The 25,722-nt window shown below is 41.4% G+C and overlaps 2 protein-coding genes across 5 annotated transcripts in view; one reads left to right on the forward strand and one right to left on the reverse strand.

Annotated features, from left to right (window-relative positions):
* Positions 1-1,447, reverse strand: part of LOC114907253 (cytidine monophosphate-N-acetylneuraminic acid hydroxylase) — a 94,676-nt gene extending 93,229 nt beyond the window's left edge. The window contains exon 1 of the mRNA XM_029242727.1: positions 71-1,447. The gene's annotated coding sequence lies outside the window, so the exon portion shown is untranslated. The remainder of the gene's footprint in view (positions 1-70) is intronic.
* Positions 1-25,722, forward strand: part of CARMIL1 (capping protein regulator and myosin 1 linker 1) — a 435,866-nt gene that overhangs the window by 54,716 nt on the left and 355,428 nt on the right. The window lies entirely within an intron of this gene.

Consider the following 25,722-nt stretch of genomic DNA (forward strand, 5'->3'; position numbering starts at 1 on the left):
CAAAAACTTAAGGTTAAATGGATTCATATTCCTGTTTTCCAAACAAGCCAAAATCAGTAAAGCACATTACCTTATTCAGTTTCCCTCTTAATAAAGCACCAGTGTCCTCTTCCTGCGATGCATCAAAACTGAAACATGCTCGGATGAGGACAGACACACGTTCTCTTCCTCTGTTGTGACACTTGGCTCCTGTGAAGTTGAATGCTGCCATACTGAGCTCTGCTAGCTACACACACCCTGTACGGACAGCAGCAGTTCAATCCAGGATTGACTAAATCGTCGTGTTTGCTGGGGAATGGAGCGAAGCAGTGCCTTAAAAGAGAGTGATGATACAGACCTGCCCTCCTGTCTGCGAGAGGGAAGTTAAGGTGTGGGAAACAAATTATTCTTTTTAACTTGCAGAATTGTAACCCCAAGAAGCAGAAGTTTGCAGCTAGTTCTTTGGGTTCCACTTCTCTTTCTGTTCAAGTTCAAGACCAGAGTTTCTTGAACTGACACATTGATCGGATGCACAGGGCCAGGAACCATCTAGCACATGAATAGAAGAGCAGTGTTTCTCAGGCCTGAGAACTTACTCCCCCTCCGCCTTTATGCTGTGAAGACTGGCTCTGGATGTTATCTTCTTTCCTTCTGAGGCCCGTTCCATTTCTAGTTTCCAAACTACGAACAACTGAATTTCTTATGTAAACATGGAGAGGCAGGATTTTTAGTTTAAAAGGGATAGATGTTGTATACAGGTAAATATAATTTCCAGGATCAGAAATTAAATGTAAAGTTGTGAGAGAAATAAAAAACACCTGATGCATACATTCTTCCAGCACTAAATTCAATGAAGAATATATGACATTGACTAATACTTAAAGAGTACCACCTGCAAGAAATACGGCTATCCTGTTCAAATGGTCAGGTCTTGTGTCCAGATTTGACATCTAGAGATCATCACCTACAATGCAGTAAAGGCATTTCTAGCCACTCATCTTCCTGGTGACCATCCTAAGTACTGAGAAAGCATTAAGAGGAATATACCAACTTTGTGTATAGTCAGATTTAGGATCAGCAGTTTTGAAGGTCATAATAAATATAAGGGAAATCATTTTTCTTAAGATATTTACTTCCGGGGAAGCTACAATAAATGAAAGATATATGATTAAATAATTACTGGAACTAGACTCTAGTTTAGGGAGATAAATGTGTGATCCCCCTATCATTCCAGCAGTTCCAATCTTATATTACATTTTTCTGGTGGGAAATATTTGACCAAGTATCTTCCAGTTTGGAAATTAAAAGAATGAGTTGCGGGCTTCCCTGGTGGCGCAGTGGTTGAGAGTCCACCTGCCGATACAGGGGACACGGGTTCGTGCCCCGGTCCGGGAAGATCCCACATGCCGCGGAGCGGCTGGGCCTGTGAGCCATGGCCGCTGAGCCTGCGCGTCCGGAGCCTGTGCTCTGTAACGGGAGAGGCCACAACAGGGAGGGGCCGCGGAAAACCAAAAAAAAAAAAAAAAAAAGAGAATGAGTTGCTAGGAATTAGACTGTATTTCCAAAAATGGCAGCACCTTCCCACGAGGCTGTTCTTACAATGTGACTGACATTCCTCTCACTGAGATCTGTGTTCCCTCCACTTGTATCTGGGTGGGAGATTGTGAGTGCTCCAAACAGTGGAGTATACGACAAATGTGATGCTTCGTGGCTTCTGAGGCTGTGTCTAAAATCATACAGCTTCCACCTGGCCCTCTCTCTTTGGGACCTGTCCTTGGATGCCACCACGTAATAAGGAAGCCTGGGCCACATGAAGGAACCATGCGTAGGTGTCCAGCAACTCCAGGCATGTGAGGGAGTGAGATTTCTGATGACTCCATCCCCAGCCCCTCGAGTCTTCCAGCTGAGGCTCCAGACAGCACGTAGCAGACACAAGCTGTCCCTGCGGCAGTGCCCTGACTGAAAATGCCTGACCCACAGGCTCTGTGAGCATAATAAATGCTGGGGGAAAAAAGTACTCACATGATACTTAAATTAAGTTTCTATTAGTATAAAAGGAAAACATGACAGGTCTTGTCAGGCTAGAGGGCCACAGAGACACAGTAGTAGCTCCACACAGTACAGTTATAGAGTCTGTTAGAAAAAACTTACACAGAAGAAATAGAGCACATGGAATCCCCCAACTCTCATTTCCCCATAGCCTGGGCCAGGCAGAGATAATCTGTACCCACCATGGCCAACGTGCAGCCGAGAAGGGCGAGCCTCTGACAGTAGTCTGGATTCACTAGAGAAAGGACACGATCTCACACCAAAGATGTTGCCACGTTACACATTTATGTTGTTGCAAAGGTATGTTGGCCTATGGAATACTTAGGTTCTCCAGGTCCTGGGAAATGAATAACAGGATTTTTAGGTCCAGCAAGAAGAGTAGGGAGAATGCATATTGAGGGCCTGGGTCTATAGTGAAGGTCAAAGTCTGCATATGGAAGGCCCTGGAACTATGCTGAAGTGCCTGTGTATACCCAGAATGCTAGCATCCGCCAAAAGCCTTGCGGCCCCTTTACAGACTGGCTCCAGCCAGCTCAGCCTGGTAGAAGGAGATAGGTACTCAGATTTGTCTCCCAACAGATATAAAGAGAAGAAAGTGAAAACCTCCCCTAACCTTCTCCTCTGCCCTCCTCCCATCAATTAAAACAAGGTAGAGTTATCTTTCACCCTTCAGTTTGACAGAATTTTAAAGATGAATATTATTCAGTGTTGGTGAGCACATTGGGAAAGGTGTATGTTCATAATGCTCATAGGAGTATAAATTGGTAATTTTAGGGGGAAATTTGACAGTATTTAGCAAATTTTAAATGTGAGTATCCTTTGATTCAGCAATTCTACTTCTAGTATAAGTTTGTTTTTTTTTTTAAGAAGTACTTTAGCACTTGTACAAAAAGATGTCTGGGGCTTCCCTGGTGGCGCAGTGGTTGAGAGTCTACCTGCCAATGCAGAGGACACGGGTTCGTGCCCCGGCCCGGGAGGATCCCACATGCCATGGAGCGGCTGTGCCCGTGAGCCATGGCCGCTGAGCCTGCGCGTCCGGAGCCTGTGCTCCGCAACGGGAGAGGCCACAACAGTGAGAGGCCCGCATACCGCAAAAAAAAAAAAAAAGATGTCTGTTGCAACAAAATATTGACAATACCAATAGAGGAATGAGCAAATAGATTACAGCACAACCTTGTGGATATAGCAGTTAGAAATGAAGTAGATTTATAGATACCAACATAAACAGGGCTCTACAACACATATTGTTCATTTATATTTTTTGATTTGGAGTGTGCCAAAAATTCTACTTATAATTACTTTGCTTTAAAATTAATATCCACTTTACTAATGCTACAAAATTGCTGCACTATTGCTGGGAGTGATATATATTTGCTCACCAGCAGATGAAGTCTGGAACATATTGATTACATTTGAATTTCCAGAAACTCTTTCAATCTAGTACATGATAGTTACTCAAGAACTGTTTCATCAGTGAATGAAATGATCAGGCCAGCAGTGCCAAGGTTCCTTCCAGATCCAGTTCTTTGATTCTACCTGGAGAAAAACTGTTCTTATTAATAAAATGGTCATGATAACACCTCCCTCAAAGAGCTGCCATGATGATAAACAAGATATGCAAAATTAGTTTCTAAGTTATAATTTGCTGTACAAATTCCAGGAGCTATTTTGTGGTTGGTCTTCACTGGATAAAAACGACTTCTCTGCCAAGTTCAGAGTCACTCTGGGAAGTTTCAGGGAGCCTTATTTCAATATTTATGTAAGAAGAGGGAAGAAGCAGGAAAGGGCAGGAGGAAGGGTCAAACATTAAAAACACTGCCATAGGGCTTCCCTGGTGGCGCAGTGGTTGAGAGTCCGCCTACCGATGCAAGGGACACGGGTTCGTGCCCCGGCCCGGGAAGATCCCACATGCCGCGGAGCAGCTGGGCCCGTGAGCCATGGCCGCTGAGCCTGCGCGTCCGGAGCCTGTGCTCCGCAACGGGAGAGGCCACAACAGTGAGAGGCCCGCGTACCACAAAAAAAAAAAAAAAAACACCACTGCCATAGTTGAAGATGAAGAGGAGGCTGATGACAAGTGCCGCATTTGAAGGCTAGCGTGTTAAAAAAAAAAAGTGACAGTAATAGTCAGGAAAGGCTTTATACTTGTATAAAGCTTTAAGCATGCACTACATTTAATCCTCACAACCAGGAAACTCCTGAAGTTGGGAGGGGCCCCCAGAGACATTGCATGTTAGTTCCCTCACCTGATTGTCATTCCTTAATCATGCTTGAAGGGAAACTAGATTGCAGGCTTTTCAAAATTATTGGAGCAGAGGGAGTCTACAAACTTGGTTCTGAGTTTCCTAGGACGGCCATAACCAAGGATGACAAACTGGGTGACTTAGAATAACAGAAATGTATCCTCTCACAGTTCTAGAGGCCAGAAGTCCGAAATCCAGGTGTCAGCAAGGTTGGTTCCTTCTGGGGGTTGTAAAGGACTCTGCCTTTACGTCCATGCCTCTCTTTTAGCTTCGGTGCTGGCAATCCTTGACAGTCCCTGGCTCATAGATCGTCACTTCAGTCTCTGCCTCCATCTTTAAATCACCTTCTTATCTCTGTTTCTCCTCTTCCTGTCTGTGTGTTTTTCTGTTCTTATAAAGACACTTGCATTTAGGGTCAGGTCTAACCAGATAATCCAGGATGATCTCATCTTAAAATTCTTAACTTAATTGTATGTACAAAAACCCTTCTCCCGGGCTTCCCTGGTGGCGCAGTGGTTGAGAGTCCGCCTGCCAATGCAGGGGACACGGGTTCGTGCCCCGGTCCGGGAAGATCCCACATGGCACGGAGCGGCTGTGCCCGTGAGCCGTGGCCGCTGAGCCTGCGCATCCGGAGCCTGTTGCTCGGCAACGGGACAGGCCACAACAGTGAGAGGCCCGCGTACTGAAAAAAAAAAAAAAAAAAAACCCTTTTCCCAAATAAAGTCATATTCAGAGGTTCTGACTAGACACATTTTTGGAGGATGGGGGAACCAATCAACTCACTACCATGTGTGTGGTTTTACTTTTGAAAGAAGCGTACTAGAAAAGAAATATAATCTAAAGGGAAGTAAAAGCTAAAAATTAAAAAAAGTCGAGTTCCCCAGGCAGTTTCTAATGGACAGATGTAAATGGTTTGTGGTATCCTCTTCCAAACTTTGTGGTGTCCTCTTTTTAAACTGGCCCATGCTAAAAATGTTACTAAAACAGTTATCACATACTAAGGCCTTTCACCCTTCCAACTTCTCTTTATGGAATTCAGTTAAAGAAAACCAATTTTCTCATTTATAGTGTACTGAGATATAAAATTACTTGACAGGGGGAAAAGCATAAGTCAGCCACCTAATAGAGTTTGATGTGCCATCTACCGAATTTAGATTCTGTTTCCAGTAAGGTGGTGAGCTAAATACTTGAATGGATCCTCTTCCTGAAAACAACAAAAAACAGACAAAAATCTTAAAAGAGTCAGTAAGCTGTCACAGAAGAAGTTAGGACTTCTCAAATCAAGGATTAAGTGAAGACACAGAAATCTGTAGGGATATTGAGGGAGCACTATAGCCAGCTATTTACCAAACAAGGGGGGAAAGGGAAACGAAGACTGAGTTTTGAAGTCATAGCCTCAAAAGGACTCAAGAGACACCGCCCAGAGCCTGCCCAACCTGAGGAATCTAACAGATCTTCTCATCAAAAGTCGGCATCTGGGTGGGTTAAACCATCAGTTTAGAAGGAACAAAAACAAAAAAGAAAAAACAGAACGTGGCCTTCATGAATGGTTTCAGCCTGAATTCACACTACCTGGGAGAAATGGAGAAAGATTTAATTTTCAGTGAGCCTAGACTATTAGTTCCCATAAACCTGGAAGAAGCAAATGAAGACCCTCTCTAGAGGACTCCACCTCTAATCCAAATGAAGACGATTTCTGCAGGTAAAATTCTAAAGCATCGAGGATCTTGTAGTACAAAATAACTAAACAGCCAAAGCACCACAAGCCAAAACAACAGCATAAAAAGTCCATAAAATTATCATGAATTCAATTCTATGAACTGCGGCCTGAAATATGTCTGTTTCCGTACTTATACATATATCACGTATGCATAAAAGAGGTATAAGGCAAATTCTAACCAAGAGAACACTGACAGACCCACACTGACAATAGAGAAAGAATATTTCAAGCAATAAACGTTGCCAGAGATAGGCATTTCATAAAGATAAAAGGTTCAGTTCACCAGAAACCTTAATAATTTTAAATTTGCATGGACTCATAACAGCCTCAAGATATATTAACAAACTATAAGGAGTAAAAAGCAAGTTCAAAATCATAGTAGATTTGTAAATGCTTCCTCAGTAACTGATAGCCGATTCCTCAGTAACTGATAAGCCGATTAAAAATGTATTTTAGCAATTAGGAGTGCGCAAGCGCAGCAGGAAGTGCGTGGCGTGGAGGGCGCGGCTCGCCAGCAGCGAGTGAGGCCTTCTCACCTGTGGGAACTAAGGAAGGGTAGTCAGGAGGCGAGTGGCCTGATCGGATGCACCCCCGGAGAAGCAGGCACTGCAGGAGTATGGCTGCACACGGAGGGGCGGGAGGGAGAGGCACCAGTCAAGGGAATATTAAATAGGCTCCACCAGAGGTGCCTGGCTGGGAACCGCGTGGGGTCAGGAGGTACCTGCTGGGCGCAGCCCAGGCGTCAGGACAGGGAACTAGGGAACGGTTCCTCCCCGTCCCGTTACATCGGGAAAGGCTCCTCCCCGCCGCGTCACAGACTATTGATGGCTCAAGGACATCTGGGAACCCGCCCAGCACCCTCCGGCGAGGCGAAACCTCCCCAGTGCCTCCTGCGCCCCTGCGCGCAGGGCGGGCGCTCGGCTCCATGAGCCCCGCACCGAGGCTCCCTGCCCCCCACTCTCGCTCCACCAGGACTCTCGTGGCAGATCCCGCGTGGTGTTTGTTTTCCCTCAAGAGAAAGCACTAACTTAGCTCAGGGAGTGACTTCAAGAAGAATTTTATCCTAATGATGGTATCTGTGCAGTTTCCAGACTCACTAGAGCCATCATCAGAAAAGTGTTAGCCCCCCAAAGGTACAAATACATGTTGGGATACATCAGGGGGAAAATTAGTAAGGATGAAGAGGGTTTGAATAACACAATTAATAAACTTGACATACACATGGCAGATGAGCACATGAAAAAGTGTTCAGCATCATTAGTTATCAGAGAAGTGTCAATTAAAACCAAAAACGAATAGGAAACAAAAGTATCAAGAATGACTCATGTATTTCCACTTCTGGCCAAGATGGAGTAATAGGGACCAGATTTACCCTCTTGTTTGAAACAACCAAATATATATTTATTTATTCTCTGTATCATATGTAACATATATACTGCCTCAATATCATATATAACATGGTATGATACATTAAATAGTATATATATAATATCATATGCAATGCCTTTGTTCATATATAATGCCTCATATGATATATAACATATATGATATCCTATATATTTATAAATATATAATTTTATATATTGCCTCTATATGATATATATAACATATATCATATATAACATACCACTCAACAACTACAGAATATACATAATTTTCCTGCACATATGTAACAGTTATCCAGTTACCATAGCTGATCATACACAGGTTGAATCTCAACTAATTTCAAAGAGATAATATCGTATAGAGATACAATATTATGTACATTATAATGCAGCTAAGCTCAGAATCAAAACCAAAACAATAACTAATAAAATTTACTGTTGGAAATTAAGAAACAGATATTTATGTGATATATTGGCCATAAATAAATCATAATAGATGAGAAAATATTTAGAACTAGGTACTAATGAAAATATACATAACAAACCTGGGGGATTCACTGAAGCAATATTTAGAGGTAAATGCTGACACTAGAAAAGAAACTCTGAAATTTAATGAGCTAAGTATTAATTCCAAGAAGTTAGAAAAAGAACCGCAAAATAAACAGAGAAAAAAAGAAAGAACATACAGAGCAGTATTTAATAAAATAGAAAATTAACATACAATGGAGATAACCTATTCAAAATAAACTATTCAAGCTGGGATGAAGTGAGAGAGTAACATTGACATATATACCCTACCATATGTAAAATGGATGGCTAGTGGGAAGCTGCTGCATAGCACAGGGAGATCAGCTCGAGGCTTTGTGACGCACTAGAGGGGTGGGATAGGAAGGATGGGAGGGAGGCTCCAGAGGGAAGGGATATGGGGATATATGTATACTTATAGCTGATTCACTTTGTTGTACAACAGAAACTAACACAACATTGTAAAGCAATTATACTCCAATAAAGATATATATATATAAAATAATCTATTCAAAAATTAGTTCTGTGAAAAGGTCAAAACAAAAATGAAAAATATCTAGCAATATTATTGGTCAAGAAAAAAAAAGGAAGAAGACATAAATCACCAGTATAGGGAAGAAAGAAGAGGATATACTATAGATGCTGTAGACATTAAAAAGATAACATAATATAAAAATCTTTGTAGCAATAAATATAAATATATAGATGCAATGGATAAAATCCCAGAACAATATTAAATCCAGTATTCCATTAAAACTTAATTATATAATATATAAATTAAAACCCTGCATAAGTAGTAACACTAAAATATCAAGGGAAGGAAGACTCAGTTGTTAAAATATCAGTTCTCCAAACTGATCTGTCGATGCAATAGATTCAATGCATTTCTAATCATAATCTAAGGGTTTTTTTGTAGAAATTTATAAGTTTATTCTAAGATGTATATGGAAATATAAACAACCTAAATAGCCAAAACAATCTTGAAAAAGAAGGATAAAGTTGGAGGACTTATACTATCTGACTTCAAAACTTATTGTAAAGTTCCAGAATCAAGACTGTGGTACTAGTAAAGGATTGAAAAACTAGGTTGATGGAACACAATACAAACCGTTTGTTACTTTTTAACAAATGGTACTGGAACAGCTGAGTGCTCATATGGAGGAAAAAAATTAACCTTTATCCCTACCTCACACCATATACAAAAATTAATGTGAGATTAAAACATAGACCTAAACTTAAACACTAAACTATGAAGCTTTTAGAAGAAAGCACAGAAAATAACTTCAGGACTTGGAGGCACACAAAGATTTCTTAGAAATGGTACAGAAAGCATAACCATATAAAAAAAAAAGAAATTAACAAATTAGACTTCATCAAAAATTTTTAAACTTCTGCATAACAAAAGACATAGGCAAGCTACAGACTGGGAGAAAATGTTTGTAAAACACATATCTGCTGAAAAACTCATGTCCATGATATACAACTCAAGAATCCCTACAACTCAAGAATAAAAAGATAAGGAACACAATTTAAAAAAAAAAAGGAAGCAAAAGATTTGAACAGACATTTCAACAAAAAAGATAAACCAAGGGCCAATAAGCACATGAAACAGTGCCCAACATCACAAGTCATCAGAGAAATGTAAATTAAAACCAAAAATAGTAGGAAAAAAAAGCATCAAGAATGACTCATACATTTCCACTTCTGGAAGATGAAGCAAATAAGAACTATATTTACCCTCTTGTATGAAACAACCAAAAAAAAAAAAAAAGATAAAATATATGAAGGAACAATTCTCAAAACAAATCAAATAACAAAGAATAGTGACCTTCAAGAAACAAACAGATAAGGTAAGCCAAATGATTGCCCCAGCTTATGGTTCAGAGAATTTTCAGGTCACAGAGAAGGAAAGGGTCACCTTTTCAAAAGTCTCCCTGAGTTGAGGAAACACCTGAGGGTCTGGAGAGTTTAGGGCAGTTAGGGTTTGTGGGGCAGAACACGAAAAACAAGAGCTCTGCACCAAGAGAGAACTCTGAGGTCTGCAGAGGGCCCCTCATGTATTCAGCTGAGTACCCATGGGCATGTGTGTGTGTGTGTGTGTGTGTGTGTGTGTGTGTGTGAGTGTCTGTGTGTGTGTGTGTGTGTGTGTGTGAGAGAGAGAGAAAGGGCTAAGGCCAGGGAAAGAACCACTGAAATGATTTAAGGAAACAATAACAGAGCCCTGGGTATGGTGTGAATCTGTGAATCTGAGAAGTCATGTGGGGTTTTTTTGTTTGTTTGTTTGTGTGTTTGTTTGGCCGCACCACTCGGCATGCAGGATCTTAGTTCCCCGACCAGGGATCGAAACTGTGCCCCCTGCAGTGGAAATGCGGAGTCTTGAAGGCAGCATACAGGACAATCTCTGTATCCCAAACCTTAGCACTTAGAAGATATCCAAAAATGTACGTGGGATTGAACTGCTAACTCTCAACAATGCATTTCAACAGGTCACAGTCAACTTTGTACCAAGCACTTGGAGCTGTTAATGTCTCCTGACCCCCTCCCCCCCAGCCCACCCTACTCCATAGATAAAGTGTTACTTAGGAAAAGTTTCTTTTAAGTGTGAACTTCTCTGTACTCTTCAAATGCTCACCACCATTACCACCACTACCCTCCCTCCCCGCCCCATCAACTCTCCCCACCCCCATCCCAGCCAGCTTCCGGGGTTCTCCTCCTAGCCTGCAATACCCAAGCCTTGAGACTTTTCCTTACTGCTACTTCCCATCAATTCTGCTATCTGTCCTAATGTGTGATATACTATGAATATATCTCACTCTCCACCTTCCCTTTCCAACAACCTCCCTCTCTTGATATAATGTATTCTGTCTAGTAACTGAAGTTTCCCTGGAGACACAACATCTTAACCCAAGAAGAGCTGCAGTGGTAGAAATTGCTAGTTCTCTGGCAGACACAGAGAGGAAGTTTGGAGCAAGAAAGTCCTGACCATGCCACTTAAATCTCTCATCTTCTTCCTCTACATAAGGCCTACCACTGAGAAGACTCTAAATTGAATACTCAGCATCTCAGAGAGTATTTCACAGAGGGGGAAAATGCCCTATGTGTTTGGGGAAGGAAAGATAGGAAGGCGGTGAGAATACAGAAATTTCATTCAGCAAATCCTAATTGATTCTCTCCTACGTACCAGGCACTGCTCTAGGTTTTGGGGATGAAGCAATGAACAAATGCTTTTGTTCCCTTTACACTAGTGGTCCTCAAAATTTCCCCACCATAGAAATATTTTACCTTGGAACATTTGAGTTTGTATTTTCAAAAACTTCCCCAGGTTATTTTGGTTTTCAGCCAGTTTGGGGAACCACTATCAAAACAGCAAGTTGAGATGGTCCTTATCAATTAAAAAAGCAGCTCGCAACACCCCCTGCTGTTGATTTTTAGAAAACAGTTTTGTTAAATATCTAGGTGCTACTCTTTCTTCACATGTTATGCTGGCATCCAGGGCCTGTCTGAGGCAAATGTGAAGTGGGTGACTTTGGCCTTTAATGTCCTCCCAGTTTTCCCCCAAACACCCAGGAGTCTCCTGATCTGTATATGCCCATGGCCTGTGTGATCAGGTGCCACCTGCACCCCTGAGAAAGTACTGCAAGTTCCCAGCGTTTATCAACCCCCTCATCACCTGCCCATCAATTGTATTTGAGAATCTAACGTGCACCGAGGACTTTTGATAAGCCAGGTGTGTTCTTACTGATTTACACATATTTTCCCATGTAATCCTAAAAACACTCTATGTAGTGGGTACGATTATCTTTATAGATGAGAAAAGTGAGACACAGAGCACACAACATGGCCACTGGTATAAGAGAAAGGTCATTTTTTCCATCTTAACATGACTTTCCATCTCTCTACTGTGCCTCCATCATAATGGTTAAGATCCCAAGGTTTGGAATTGGGAGAGAGAGGGGAGGGATGGGAAGGGACAGGAGGGGAGTTGGGGAGGGGAGAGGAGGTTCTAATCTGCGGCTTCCACTTTACTTGCTAAATGACCTTCACCTCTTTAAGCCTCAGTTTCCACATCTGCAACAGTGAAATACTCTACCATGCCTACTCCACAGAGGTTGTGGAGTTAGTGAGCTTGTGGATTCAAAGCTTCTATGATTGCATTTGCCACACAGTAACCTTTTAATATGTGATAATCAGTAGCAGTCCCATAACTATCTACATACCCTGCTTTGTTTTTCTTCACAGTTAGCATCAGTATTAGTCATTATATTATATATTTGTATATGATTATCTCTCTGTCCCACTAGTTCATAAGCTCCATATGAGAAGGAATTTTGCTTTGCACACCTCTATCCACAGGACTTACAATAACACGTGACTCCTAGTAGGCACACCGCAAATATTTATTGAAAGAATGCTTGTCATGGCCCTCATTATCTCTATCACACCTTTATGCACACACAGTAGCTGCCCTTTAAATGCCTGCTATGTGGTTTGTGGCAAATAGAAACAAAAGCATTTACCGTCATACTAGATTGCCTCCCACCATGGGTAAATTGAATGAATAAATGACCTCCTGGCTGAGATAACATACTTGAAGACACAGATCCCCAAAACAAAGAGAGACCCTTATAAAAAGTTATCACAAATTATATTGTGTGCTTTCTACCTTGGCTTCTATGAACAAAAATGGAATGTCATGGGCACTCAAGAAAGAGTGAGCTACATCAGCACATTTTTTGTCTTACTTTCTTATACGGTGTCCCCAATCCCTGTTGTGTCTGGCCATTTGGCTAAATAAATAGACAGCCTCTGAGTAGGTGGGGAGTCTCTGGCTCTAGTCCTTGGCGTGATTTCCCTTGGCTCTACACTCATTTTCCAAAATCAGTTTATGCTTCATCAATAAGATCTATTTGATTTTATGTATGACTCAGAACTAAATAATCACAAGACTTAAATAATACATCAGAATTTTACATGTCAAAACATGTGATACTCTTTCATTTTCAGTGACACTTGTAAAAATGCTTTCATTATTTTAAGGAATTGGATATTTGTGATCATCTGAGCTAAGTTATTAGATACAATGGGGGAAAAAATCTTTTCTTAAAGCTTTATGTAACAGCCACCAATGACAGTTTGGTATTTATCTTTCCAAACATTATGAAAAACAGACTTGCCTTGATCTACTCTCTTCCCTTGTCAGATTTGACACTAAACGGCCACTTAAAAATTATAACCACTCTTTTTAAAACTTTTCTACTCCAGGCAATCTAAAACACACACAAAGTAGATAGAATAATATGACCTCTCACGTACCCATTACCCAGTCCAACAACCAGCAACCCATAGCCAACCCATGGTCCCATCCAAACTCCCATCCACTTCCCTCTATCCAGTATTTTTTTTAAAACAAATCCCTTATATCCATATGTGTTTGCATGTGAATCTCTAAAAGAAATAACACTTTTAAAACAAAACTATATGCTGGGGCTTCCCTTGTGGCACAGTGGTTAAGAATCCGCCTGCCAGTGCAGGGGACACGGGTTTGATCCCTGGTCCAGAAGATCCCACATGCTGCCGAGCAGCTAAGCCCGTGCGCCACAACTACTGAGCCTGCACTCTAGAGCCCACATGCCTCAACTACTGAAGCCCACGCGCCTAGAGCCTGTGCTCCACAACAAGAGAAGCCACAGCAATGAGAAGCCTGCGCACCACAACAAAGAGAAGCCCCCACTCACCGCAACTAGAGAAAGCCCGCGCACAGCAACAAGGACCCAACACAGCCAAAAATAAAATAAATAACTGAATAAATTTATTTTTAAAAAAACTATATGCCAACATAACATCTAAAATATTCCTCAATATTATTAAATATTGAGTGTTCAAATTTCCAATTGTCTCATAACTGTCATTAAAAGGAGTTTTTTAGCATTAAAAAAAATTCAGGATCTAAACAAGCTTTCCATATCATGATTGGTTGATATAACTTTTAAGTCTTTTTTCATTAGTAGACTCCCTTCCATGTCTTTTCCCCTTACAAATTTATTTGTAGAATAAACCAAGTTTTTTGGCCCTCAGAATTTTACACCATATGGAATCTTGCAGATTACATCCCTGTGGTATAATTTAACACGTCCCTCTGCTTTCTTACATATTTCCTTTAGTTGACTCTAGAGGCTTGATTAGATTCAAGTTCAATTTGTTTCATGAGTGTTGCATAGGTAAGGCTTTGTTTCTTCTATCAGGATGCCCATGATGTCATTGTTTATTCAGGAACTTAATATACTAATGTGCATTATGAATAATCAAGAAAGAAACGATACTGTGTTCCACATTCCCCAAACTTATTTAAGATTAAAATAATTCTTGGGCTTCCCTGGTGGCGCAGTGGTTGAGAGTCCGCCTGCCGATGCAGGGCACACGGGTTCGTGCCCCGGTCCGGGAGGATCCCACATGCCGCGGAGCGGCTGGGCCCGTGAGCCATGGCCGCTGAGCCTGCGCGTCCGGAGCCTGTGCTCCGCAACGGGAGAGGCCGCAACAGTGAGAGGCCCGCGTATCGCAAAACAAACAAACAAACAAAAAGCAAACACTTTCAATGTAAATTGATACAGCCACTACGGAGAACAGTATGGAAGTTCCTTAAAAAACTCAAAATAGAACTACCATATGACCCAGCAATCCCACTACTGGGCATATACCCTGAGAAAACCAGAATTCAAAAAGAGTCATGTACCAAAATGTTCATTGCAGCTCTATTTACAATAGCCAGGACATGGAAGCAACCTAAGTGTCCATCTCCAGATGAATGGATAAAGAAGATGTGGCACATATATACAATGGAATATTACTCAGCCATAAAATGAAACGAAATTGAGTTATTTGTAGTGAGGTAGATGGACCCAGAGTCTGTCATACAGAGTGAAGTAAGTCAGAAAGAGAAAAACAAATACCGTATGCTAATATATATATATGGAATCTAAAAAAAAAGTCATGAAGAACCTAGGGGCAAGACGGGAATAAAGATGCAGACCTACTAGAGAATGGACTTGAGGATGGGGGAGGGGGAAGGGTAAGCTGGGACAAAGTGAGAGAGTGGCATGGACATATATATACTATCAAATGTAAAATAGATAGCTAGTGGGAAGCAGCCGCATAGCACAGGGAGATCAGCTCAGTGCTTTGTGACCGCCTGGAGGGGTGGGATAGGGAGGGTTGGAGGGAGGGAGACGCAAGAGGGAAGAGATATGGGAACATATGTATATGTATAACTGATTCACTTTGTTATGAAGCAGAAACTAACACACCATTGTAAAGCATTTATACTCCAATAAAGATGTTTAAAAAAAAGCAACTACTTTACAGGCTTAGCCTCTATTTTTAAAGGAGCACTTCTGTGAAAAGATGCAAGTCTTAACTGCCTACTTCAGGTCATCCTCACCTGAGCATTTCAACCTAAAGTAATTGTCTAATACAGACAAACATGAGTGAGGCAGGTCCAAGGGCTTCAGGGTCCAGGGACAGGCAGGTCCAGGGACAGGGTGGGGAGGTGGAATGACAGATTGGTTGAGAGATATGAGGCCTTTGGTTGGTGGGTGGGGAAGTACATGCATGGGAAGTGCCTGTGAAGTTGCAGATGGGCCCCGGACAGTTTGAAGCCTTTGAATGGGAGGGGTAGGATCTGAAGTACAGGCCTTGGTAGGAAGCTAGTTAAGGTGAGAGGTGGATATGGCTGTTACAGGGGCAGGGAATGGATGTAAAAAAATTGGCTTTTCTTCCTCTGTTTCCATGTCCTTCCACTTCTAACTTCCTGCTGAATTTTGCTCCTGCAAGCCCCATCTTTGCTCTATTTCCCATACTCTCTCTCTATTCCTATTTCCAGGCAACAGCCTCTTTCTCCAAGAACCCTTAATTGGCCAATATTTGGAATACAAGAATGAGAATTTTTGCTTACTAATGGGAAAAAAACCCAATGCTGCCTACCTCCAGCAAATGAGTTATTGTGAGGAAATGGATAAGCTCTGAAAATCAATAAGCAAGCTAAGAGAACCCACCTCGGAAGCTGGCAGGACACTGGGTAGCTCCAGGAGCAAGAAAGTAGGAGCTAATGGGTCAGTTTCCCGGCAGGAACGGTCTGGTCCAGGATGTCTGGGATAAACCTTTTGTCAGAATCTCAAAAGAGAGCTTGTTTTGCCAACATCATGAGAGGAAGCGAGAGGCAGCCCACTGGATTTACTCTCCCCTATATCAGTAAGTGATAATCAGCACTTACTGATATAGGGCCTCTACCAACATTTAAATTATTTTTACCTGTATTATTTCATTTGATTATCAATTCTTCCCATGGGAAGAAGCATGGCAAGTTTATATCCATTTTTCAAATGTGAAAAGTAGTGCACAGAAAAGAAACACACCTCGCTATAGGGAACAAATACAAGGATTGGTTTCACCTGAAAAAAATTCAAGGGGCACTACAATAACTAGAATAATCCAGGAGTAAATTCCCTGTTGTTCACACCAATAATATTAGAAGACTAGCAGGAAATAAATAATAAAGATCTTCAAAGTCTTTTAAATACCATTCAGTAGGAAGACAGTGGCATGCTAAAGAAGGAGAATTTAGGTAAATTTTTTAAAGCCAGACTTAAGTGGAAAGAGTCTGTTGTAGGCCATTCAAAAGAAAGAGGTCAAATGAGGCAAAAATCCCCTGCCCAAAATCCCCTGTGTTTAGTGAGAGTTTAGAAGACAAACCATGATAGAATCTACAAGAGGAGTTGGAGCCATTACAAAACAAACATCTGTAGATGTTCTTCTTTATCCACAGGGAAAGCAGAGGAGGAAAATAACTTTTGCATGTAATCAACTTACAATAAGAAATTTGGAATGCGGTTCAGTGGTTCCTCCCATTACCTCATGGGAAAGTTTTCAGTGAGTTGCTGACTTTTCATCAGCTAAAAATAATAAAAGTCAAATAACGAGAAAAGTTTTGCAAGAATGAACTATATTGGGAAGAGATTATTTTTTCTAAGTGTTTTACCACTGGGATGGAAAAATGGATATAGTCTATGTCAGCCAACTCCTGGGCTTAACACTCACGTTGTTTTCCTTCTTTCTTTTCCTCTTTCTTCCTTCCTTCTCCCCTCCTTTCCCCCCTCCCTTTCTTGTCTTCCTACCTTTCTTTCTTCTTTCTTTCCTTATCTTCCTCTCTCTCTTCCTTTCATCTTAATTCCCCGACCGGGGATTGAACCCGGGTCACAGCAGTGAAAGCGCAGAGTTCTAACCACTAGACGACCAGGGAATTCCCATCCCCTCCTTTCTTAATGAAGAAACTCAGCACTCACTCAACCATTAGAACTCAGGTCAAGCCCTGGGAAGTTTTTTCAGCAGCTGGTGTACATCTCTATTACAATCCTATCATACGTCATTATTATTGTGCTGGCCATAAAGTTTGTTTGGGATTTTCCGCAACATCTTGCAGAAAAACCCAAACGAACATCAATACCATTTTGTTTCATTCCATTATAAAGTAAGATAGGCAACCTATACATCCAACAATAGGAAAATATCAATAGATAAATAAATTAGAGTCAATGCTATGTGATACTACCATTTAAATAACAAAACAACCATGTTTTAAGAGAACAGTTAATGTTATGAGGAAGTGTTAAGTGAAAAAGCAGAATTTACACTGTATGTAATATATTTGTACATGCACAGAAAAAAGTGGGAAAGGATACACACCAAATTGTTAATTATGATTGCCTCTTGCAAGAGGGTGGGTGGGAGGGGAGAAGCTCTTTCATTTTTTACTTCACATGCTTTTATATTCATTGAGGGTGCTTTTTTTCCCAATAAGCATACACTGCTTTGGGTTTTAATATCAAGTTGTTAGAAAATGAATGAAAAAAATTCTTAGATATTAGCAAGTCAAATCCAGCAGTATATACAAGAAAGATAATACATCATAACCAACTGGAATTTAACCTAGGAATATGAGGTTAGTTTCAAATTTGAAAATCAAACAATGTAATTCACTGTATTAATGGAATAAAGGAGAAAAATCGTATGATCATATTAATAGGTGCAGAAAAAACATTTGACAAAATTTAACATTATTTATGGTGAAATCTCAGCAAATTAGGATTAGTGAGGACCTTCCTCAATCTGATAAAGGGCACCTGCAAAATACCTACAGTTAACATCATGCTTAGTGGTGAAATATTAAATGTTTTCCCCATTAGATAACAAACAAGGCAAGATTGTCCACTCTGAACACATCTAATCAACATTGTATTGGAGACGTTAGTGCAATAAAGTAAGAAAAATAAAATCATGAAGATTGGGAAAGAACAGACAAAACTGTTTCTATTTGCAGATGATATGGTCATCCATATAGAAAATCCTAAGTGATCTGCAAAACAACTTCTAGAATAAATGAATTTAGCAAAATTGTAAGATACAAGGTCAACATGTAAAAAGGAACATATTAAAAGTAGCAAATAATTTGAAATAAATTTTTAAAATTCCATTTCAATAGCAGCAAAAAAAAATGAAATGCTGGGCTTCCCTGGTGGCACAGTGGTTAAGAATCTGCCTGTCAACACAGGGGACATGGGTTCGAACCCCAGTCAAGGAAGATCCCACATGCCGCAGAGCAACTGAACCCATGCGCCACAACTACTGAGCCTGTGCCCTAGAGCCCGTGAGCCACAACTACTGATGCCCGCGTTCCTAGAGCCCGTGCTCCACAAGAAGAGAAGCCACTGCAATGAGAAGCCCGCGCACTGCGACGAAGAGTAGCCCCCGATAGCCACAACTAGAGAAAGCCTGCACACAGCAAAAAAGACCCAATGCAGCCAAAAATAAAATAAATTTATTTTTTGAAAAATGTTTAGGAATAAATTTCACAAAAGATATGCAAGACCTCTACACTGAAGATCTCCAAAATATTGCTGAGAGAAATTAAAGAAGACCTAAATAAATGGGGAAATATACCTGTTAATATACAGGAAGATACAATATTGTTAAGATTCCACTTCTCTCTAAATTGGGATTCAGTGCAATCTCGATCATAATCCTGCCAGGCTCTTTAATGGAGATTGAGAAACTGATTCTAAAATTTACATGTAAATAAAAAGGATAATAAATTAGCCAGATAATTCTTGAAAAAGAAAGAACAAAGTTGGAGTACAGGCTGATACTACCCATCTCCACAATTTACTGTAAAGTACGGTAATCAAAACAATGTGGTAGCAGCATAAAAATACACAAGTAAACAAACAGAATCGAGCTGAGAAGTCGATCCATGCTTATATGGTAAACTGATGTTCAACAACAGTTCCCAAGCAGTCCAACGGGAAAAGTCTTTCCAACAAGTGCTGCTGAAACAACTGAATATCCACATGGGGAAAAAAATGAAACCTTGACCTTTACCTCACACCTGCACAAAAGTCAGTGTGAAATAGGCCATAGAACTAAACATAAAGGGTAGAACTATTCCGAAATAAAACAGATCATTATACTTGTGGCTTAGGAGGAGGCAAAGGTTTCTTGAAAATGACAAGGAAAGCCATAACTATAAAGAAAAGAAAGTGAGGGACTTCTCTGGTGGTGCAGTGGTTAAGACTCTGCATTACCAATGCACGGGGCTCAGGTTCAATCTCTGGTCAGGGAACTAGATCCCACATGCATGCTGCAGCTAAGGAGGCTGCCTGCTGCAACTAAGACCTGGTGCAACCAAATAAAAACAAATAAATATTTTTTTAAAAAAGAAAATAAAAGAACGTGATAAATTAGACTTCATCAAAATTAAAACTCTGTTCATCAAAAGACACTATTAAAATTTAACAGATAAACCATAGACCAGGAGAAGGTATTCTCAAAACTAATATTTGACATAAGACTGATAATTAGAATAGGTAACGAATTCCTACAACTCAGTTTAAGAAAGGTCAAAAAATCCAATCAAATAATGGGCAAAATTTTTTTTTTTTTGCGGTACGCGGGCCTCTCACTGCTGTGGCCTCTCCCGCTGCGGAGCACAGGTTCCGGACACGCAGGCTCAGCGGCCATGGCTCACGGGCCCAGCCGCTCCGCGGCACGTGGGATCCCCCCGGACCGGACACGAACCCGTGTCCCCTGCATCGGCAGGCGGACTCTCAACCACTGCGCCACCAGGAAAGCCCCATAGGCAAAATGTTTTAACATATGTTTTACAAAGGAAGATTTATGAATGACAAGCATATGAAAAAGGTGTTTAACATCGTTAACCATCAGGAATTAATGATCAGAGTCTCAGAGAAACACAAATTAAAATCACAATGAGATTACCGCTACATACCCATCAGAAAGGTTAAAATTGGACACTATAACACCAAATACTGGCGAAGATACGGGGCACCTGCAATTCTCAGACATTACTGGTGGGAGTGTAAAATGCATTGCCACTTTCTAAAAAGTTTGGCAGTTTCTTATAAAACTAAACATATGCTGACGCCATAACCCAGCAATTCTGCTCCTACGTATTTATCCAAGAGAAATGAAAGCACGTGTCCACAAAAAAAGAACATACAAAAACGTTCATAGCCTCTTTATTCATAATAGCCTCAAACAGGAAATAGCTCAGGTAACCATCAATGAGAGACTAGATAGTCTACATTCATACAATCGAACACTACTCAGCAATAAAAAGGAGTGAACTGGGCTTCCTTGGTGGCACAGTGGTTGAGAGTCCGCCTGCCGATGCAGGGGACACGGGTTCGTGCCCCGGTCCGGGAAGATCCCACATGCTGCGGAGCAACTAAGCCTGTGTGCCACAACTACTGAGCCTGTGCTCTAGAGCTCGTGAGCCACAAGTACTGAGCCCACATGCCCCAACTACTGAAGCCCACACACCTAGAGCCTGTGCTCCGCAACAAAGAGAAGCCACCACAACGAGAAGCCTGCGCACCGCAACGAAAAGTAGCCCCCGCTCGCCGCAACTAGAGAAAGCCCACAGGCAGCAACAAAGACCCAATGCAGCCAAAAGTAAAATAAATTAAATAAATAATTTTTTTTTTTTTAAAGGCCTAAAGAGGGGGACTTTTTACCAAAGAAAGGCAAGGGGCCTGGGTTTGGTATAACACACTCTGTTTTTTTAAATGACAAGCTAGATTATAGCAGTGCAACTCAAGAACGCTCCCAAATGAAGAAGGAACAGAGCATTTACAAAAACAAAATAGAAGTTACTTTTAGTGTTTACCACTGGACAAATACCGTATGCTAACACATATATATGGAATCTAAAAAAAAAAAAAAAAGGTTATGAAGAACCTAGGGGTAAGACAGGAATAAAGACACAGATGTAGAGAATGGACTTAAGGACACGGGGAGGGGGAAGGGTAAGCTGGGACGAAGTGAGAGAGTGGCATGGACATACATACACTACCAAATGTAAAATAGATAGCTAGTGGGAAGCAGCCACATAGCACAGGGAGATCAGCTCGGTGCTTTGTGACCACCTAGAGGGGTGGGATAGGGAGGGAGGGAGGGAGATGCAACAGGGAGGGGGTATGGGGATATATGTATATATATAGCTGATTCACTTTGTTATACAGCAGAAACTAACACAACACTGTAAAGCAATTATACTCCAATAAAGATGTTAAAAAAAAAAAAGGAAATCTCAATACTTTTCTCCTTCAGTGTTAATCTAAGTGCCTCACAATATTTTTTGCCTGTAACAGTATAGGATCCATAGTTTACATATAATATGCCATTTTTCTCATTAAATGAAGTTAATAATACCTTTTCTGCATACAAATACGTTATTTATTAAATCCAGTAGTTTCGATCAATTCTGTTATAACTACACTACTCACCTCCTTCATACAGGTAACACAAGGTAAAAGGCAAATAATGATTAAAAGGGAAATATTACATAATCTAATGGCTTCTAGAGTCTAATATTATGTGCCCTATAGTGAAAACCTTTTGAAAAGAAAAAGATAAACTTTACTAAGTATTTCTTAATATTTACACAAATATTAAGATGGTAGCACTTTTTTTTTTTGCAGTACGCGGGCCTCTCACTGTTGTGGGCTCTCCCGCTGCGAATCACAGGATCCGGACGCACAGGCTCCAGACGCACAAGCTCCGGACGCACAGGCTCAGCGGCCATGGCTCACGGGCACAGCCGCTCCGCAGCATGTGGGATCTTCCTGGACCGGGGCACGAACCCGTGTCCCCTGCATCAGCAGGCAGACTCTCAACCACTGCGCCACCAGGGAAGCCCTGCTTCTACTTTTTTTAAGTTTGCCCTATCACTCTTTCAATAGCTTCATGAGGAAAAAGCTTAATTTATTTCTAGATCTTGTTGTTTTTAAATAATGCATATAAGGTTATAAATTTTCCTTTAACTTAATCTCACAGGTTCAGATCTGTAGTACCTTCCCAGTCCTTCAGTACAAATATTTTGTCTTTTCTGCTATAGTTCCTGTTTAACTCATGTGTATTTGAGAATTCCGTTTTAAGTTTCCAAATATTTAGATTCTATCAAGTCTTTTTATTGCTTATTTCTGATGTAATTATTTCAATATGAGCAGATAATATGTTTTATATAACTTAGATTCTCAAAATTATGACTTCTTGGTTATAAGATTATAAGTTCTGGGGATATAATGTCCAGTATGGTAACTATCATGTATTTGAAAGTCATTAAGAGAGTAAATCTTAAAAGTTCTCATTGGGAATTCTCTGGTGGTCCAGTGGTTAAGACGCTGCGTTTCTAGTGCAGGGGGAGTGGGTTTGATCCTTGGTGGGGAACTAAGATCCCTCATGCCATGTGGCCAAAAAAAAAAAATTTCTCATCACAAGAAAAAAAATGTGTAACTGTGTGTAATAATGGATATTAACTAAACTTGTGATAATCATTCACAATATATACATATATCAACTCATTTTGTTGTACACCTAAAACGAATACAATGTTATATGTCAGTTATACCTAAATTTAAAAAATTATGGGGGCTTCCCTGGTGGCGCAATGGTTGACAGTCCGCCTGCCGATGCAGGGGACATGGGTTCGTGCCCCGGTCAGGGAAGATCCCATATGCCGCGGAGCGGCTGGTCCCGTGAGCCATGGCCGCTGAGCCTGCACGTCCGGAGCCTGTGCCCCGCAACGGGAGAGGCCACAGCAGTGAGAGGCCCGCGTACCGCAAAAAAAACAAAAAATAACAGCCTGTCTTTATTTGAACTTTTGATATTTTGTTCATCATGGATTTTCTGCATTCATTTTAATTTTTTTAAATATTGCGTTAAAATATTATTGACTGTGATTATTGGGCTTTTTGATGCTCCCTTAAAATCTGTGCCTTAATGAGTATTTCACTGCTTTCATCTTGGCCCTGTGACTGAGAGATTATCATGAGCTTAGCTTGAATTCTTCTATGACTGGAGCCAAGAAGAGATGCTGGAGCTGAGGCTCTTAGGAGCAAGGAGAGAGTCAAGGGAACTCTTGTCTCTGTAAGAGTGGAGGAGTGACGTCACCATCATGGTGGTGCTCTCTTTATCTCTCCCCTTCAATCTACAACCAGTACAACATCCACAACTCAACAAAGGTGCCTCTGCCCAACACACTAGGATGCCAGAGAATCCCACACATCTGCACGTTTAAAGGTGGGTGGACTGGAACTTACAGAGGAGTGGAACCATGGGAACAGCAGAGACCGTGCCTGCAATCCCAGCCCCCAGACCGTGCCTGCAATCCCAGCTGCTGAACCGTAGCAGCTGAACCCGCAGCCGCAGAGAACCCAGTAACAGCAGGGGAGGCGGCACACACAACTCTGGCCTTCCAGCTACAGCACACAGCAGCTCTTAGAGCCACAGGTAACTGGTCAGCAGCGGCAACAGGGCCTCCTCCCTCCAGCCACTGAGGCACCCATGACTTCAGCCCTACACCCCCCACCAGCAGCGGCAGTACCCATAAACCCAACAACCCTAGACGGGGCAGAGGTACGCGCAACCTCACCTTCTTCCACCCCACCCTTCCCCCTCTCCGCATGTCAGCAGAGTCTGCAACTCCAGAGATCCTGGACGCAGTGGAAGCACCTGCCATCCCAGTGCCTCAGGTGGCGAAGCCAGTGACACCAGCAGCAGCAAGGCACCAACGACCCCGGAGGCACAAGCATCGACTAGGAGGGCACACCTCTGACGGAGGTGATGGTGGGTGGAGAGTGTTGACTCTGAAAGAGGCAGCGCAGGTAAGAAAAACCCAAAAATTGTGCTGTAGCACCACCTACTGGAAAGTAAAAGAAAGGCCTCTAATTTCTAACCTGTTGAATCATTACAATCATGTTTAAAGAAGAAAGAAGAAAGGTGTTCGCTACTTCAAATGTGCCAGCAGAGGAATAACTGTGGTTCTTCATGGTGCTTAGTCAGTTATCAGTGTATCACAAAAATAAAAGGACGATCTTCCAGAAACCAAACTTAAAGTCACAGAATATTGTGACATATCTGATAGAGAATTCAAAACAGCTGTCATGAAGAAACTCAGCAAGCTCCAAGAAAACTCAAAGGCAGTTCAGTGAGCTCAGGAATAAAATTAATGAACAGAAGGAACACTTCACCAAAGTGACTGAAACTCTATAAAAGAACCAAACAGAAATTCTAGAGCTGAAGAACCCAATAAACAAGATGAAAAGTGCATTACAAAGCACTGGAAATAGAGCAGACAATATGGGAGAGAGAATTGGTGAGCTTGAAGATGGAAATCTAGAAATGGTACAGGTAGAAGAAGAAAGAGAATTAAGATCTTAAAAAATGAGGAGGGGCTTCCCTGGTGGCGCAGTGGTTGAGAGTCCGCCTGCCGATGCAGGGGACGCGGGTTCGTGCCCCGGTCCGCGAAGATCCCACATGCCGCGGAGCGGCTGGGCCCGTGAGCCATGGCCGCTGGGCCTGCGCGCCCGGAGCCTGTGCTCCGCAACGGGAGAGGCCACAACAGTGAGAGGCCCGCGTACCGCAAAAAAAAAAAGAGGAAATTCTACAGGAACTATCCAACTCTTTTAGGAAGGGCAATATTAGGATGATGGGTATCCAGGAGATGAGAGGGAGAAGGGTGCAGAGAGTTTATTTAAAGAAATAATAGCTGAGAGCTTCCCAAACCTGGGGAAGGAACTAGATATACAAGTCCGTGAAGCTAAGAGAACACCTAATTACCTAAATGCAAAAAATCTTCTCCAAGACACATTATATTAAAATTGTCAAAAGTCAATGGCAAAAAAAAAAAAAGTCAATGGCAAGGAATAAAGACGCAGATGTAGAGAATGGACTTGAGGACACGGGGAGGGGGAAGGGTAAGCTGGGACAAAGTGAGAGAGTGGCATGGACATATATACACTACCAAGTGTAAAATAGCTAGTGGGAAGCAGCCGCATAGCACAGGGAGATCAGCTCGGTGCTTTGTGACCACTTAGAGGGGTGGGATAGGGAGGGTGGGAGGGAGGGAGATGCAAGAGGGACGAGATATGGGGACATATGTATATGTATAGCTGATTCACTTTGTTATAAAGCAGAAACTAACACACCATTGTAAAGCAATTATACTCCAATAAGGATGTTAAAAAAAATTGATCTTCAGAACTAGAAATCAACTCGATTCTGAAGCATCTTAAAAAATAAGACCACATTATATTAAATATGCTATAGTTGGCAAAATCAGGTTACTATTTTGAGTCTGACTTTTCTAAATTTAGTACATCTTTACATTGTCACTACATATAGAACTATGTGATTCTTTGTAAATTGACATTAAATTAAAAATTGGATTCCATAAAATGTCCCTAATTGCCTCGTT

This window comes from Monodon monoceros, unplaced genomic scaffold, assembly GCF_005190385.1.
Source record: "Monodon monoceros isolate NGI ecotype Baffin Bay Population unplaced genomic scaffold, NGI_Narwhal_1 Super_Scaffold_3, whole genome shotgun sequence".
In the NCBI taxonomy this organism is placed as follows: domain Eukaryota; kingdom Metazoa; phylum Chordata; class Mammalia; order Artiodactyla; family Monodontidae; genus Monodon; species Monodon monoceros.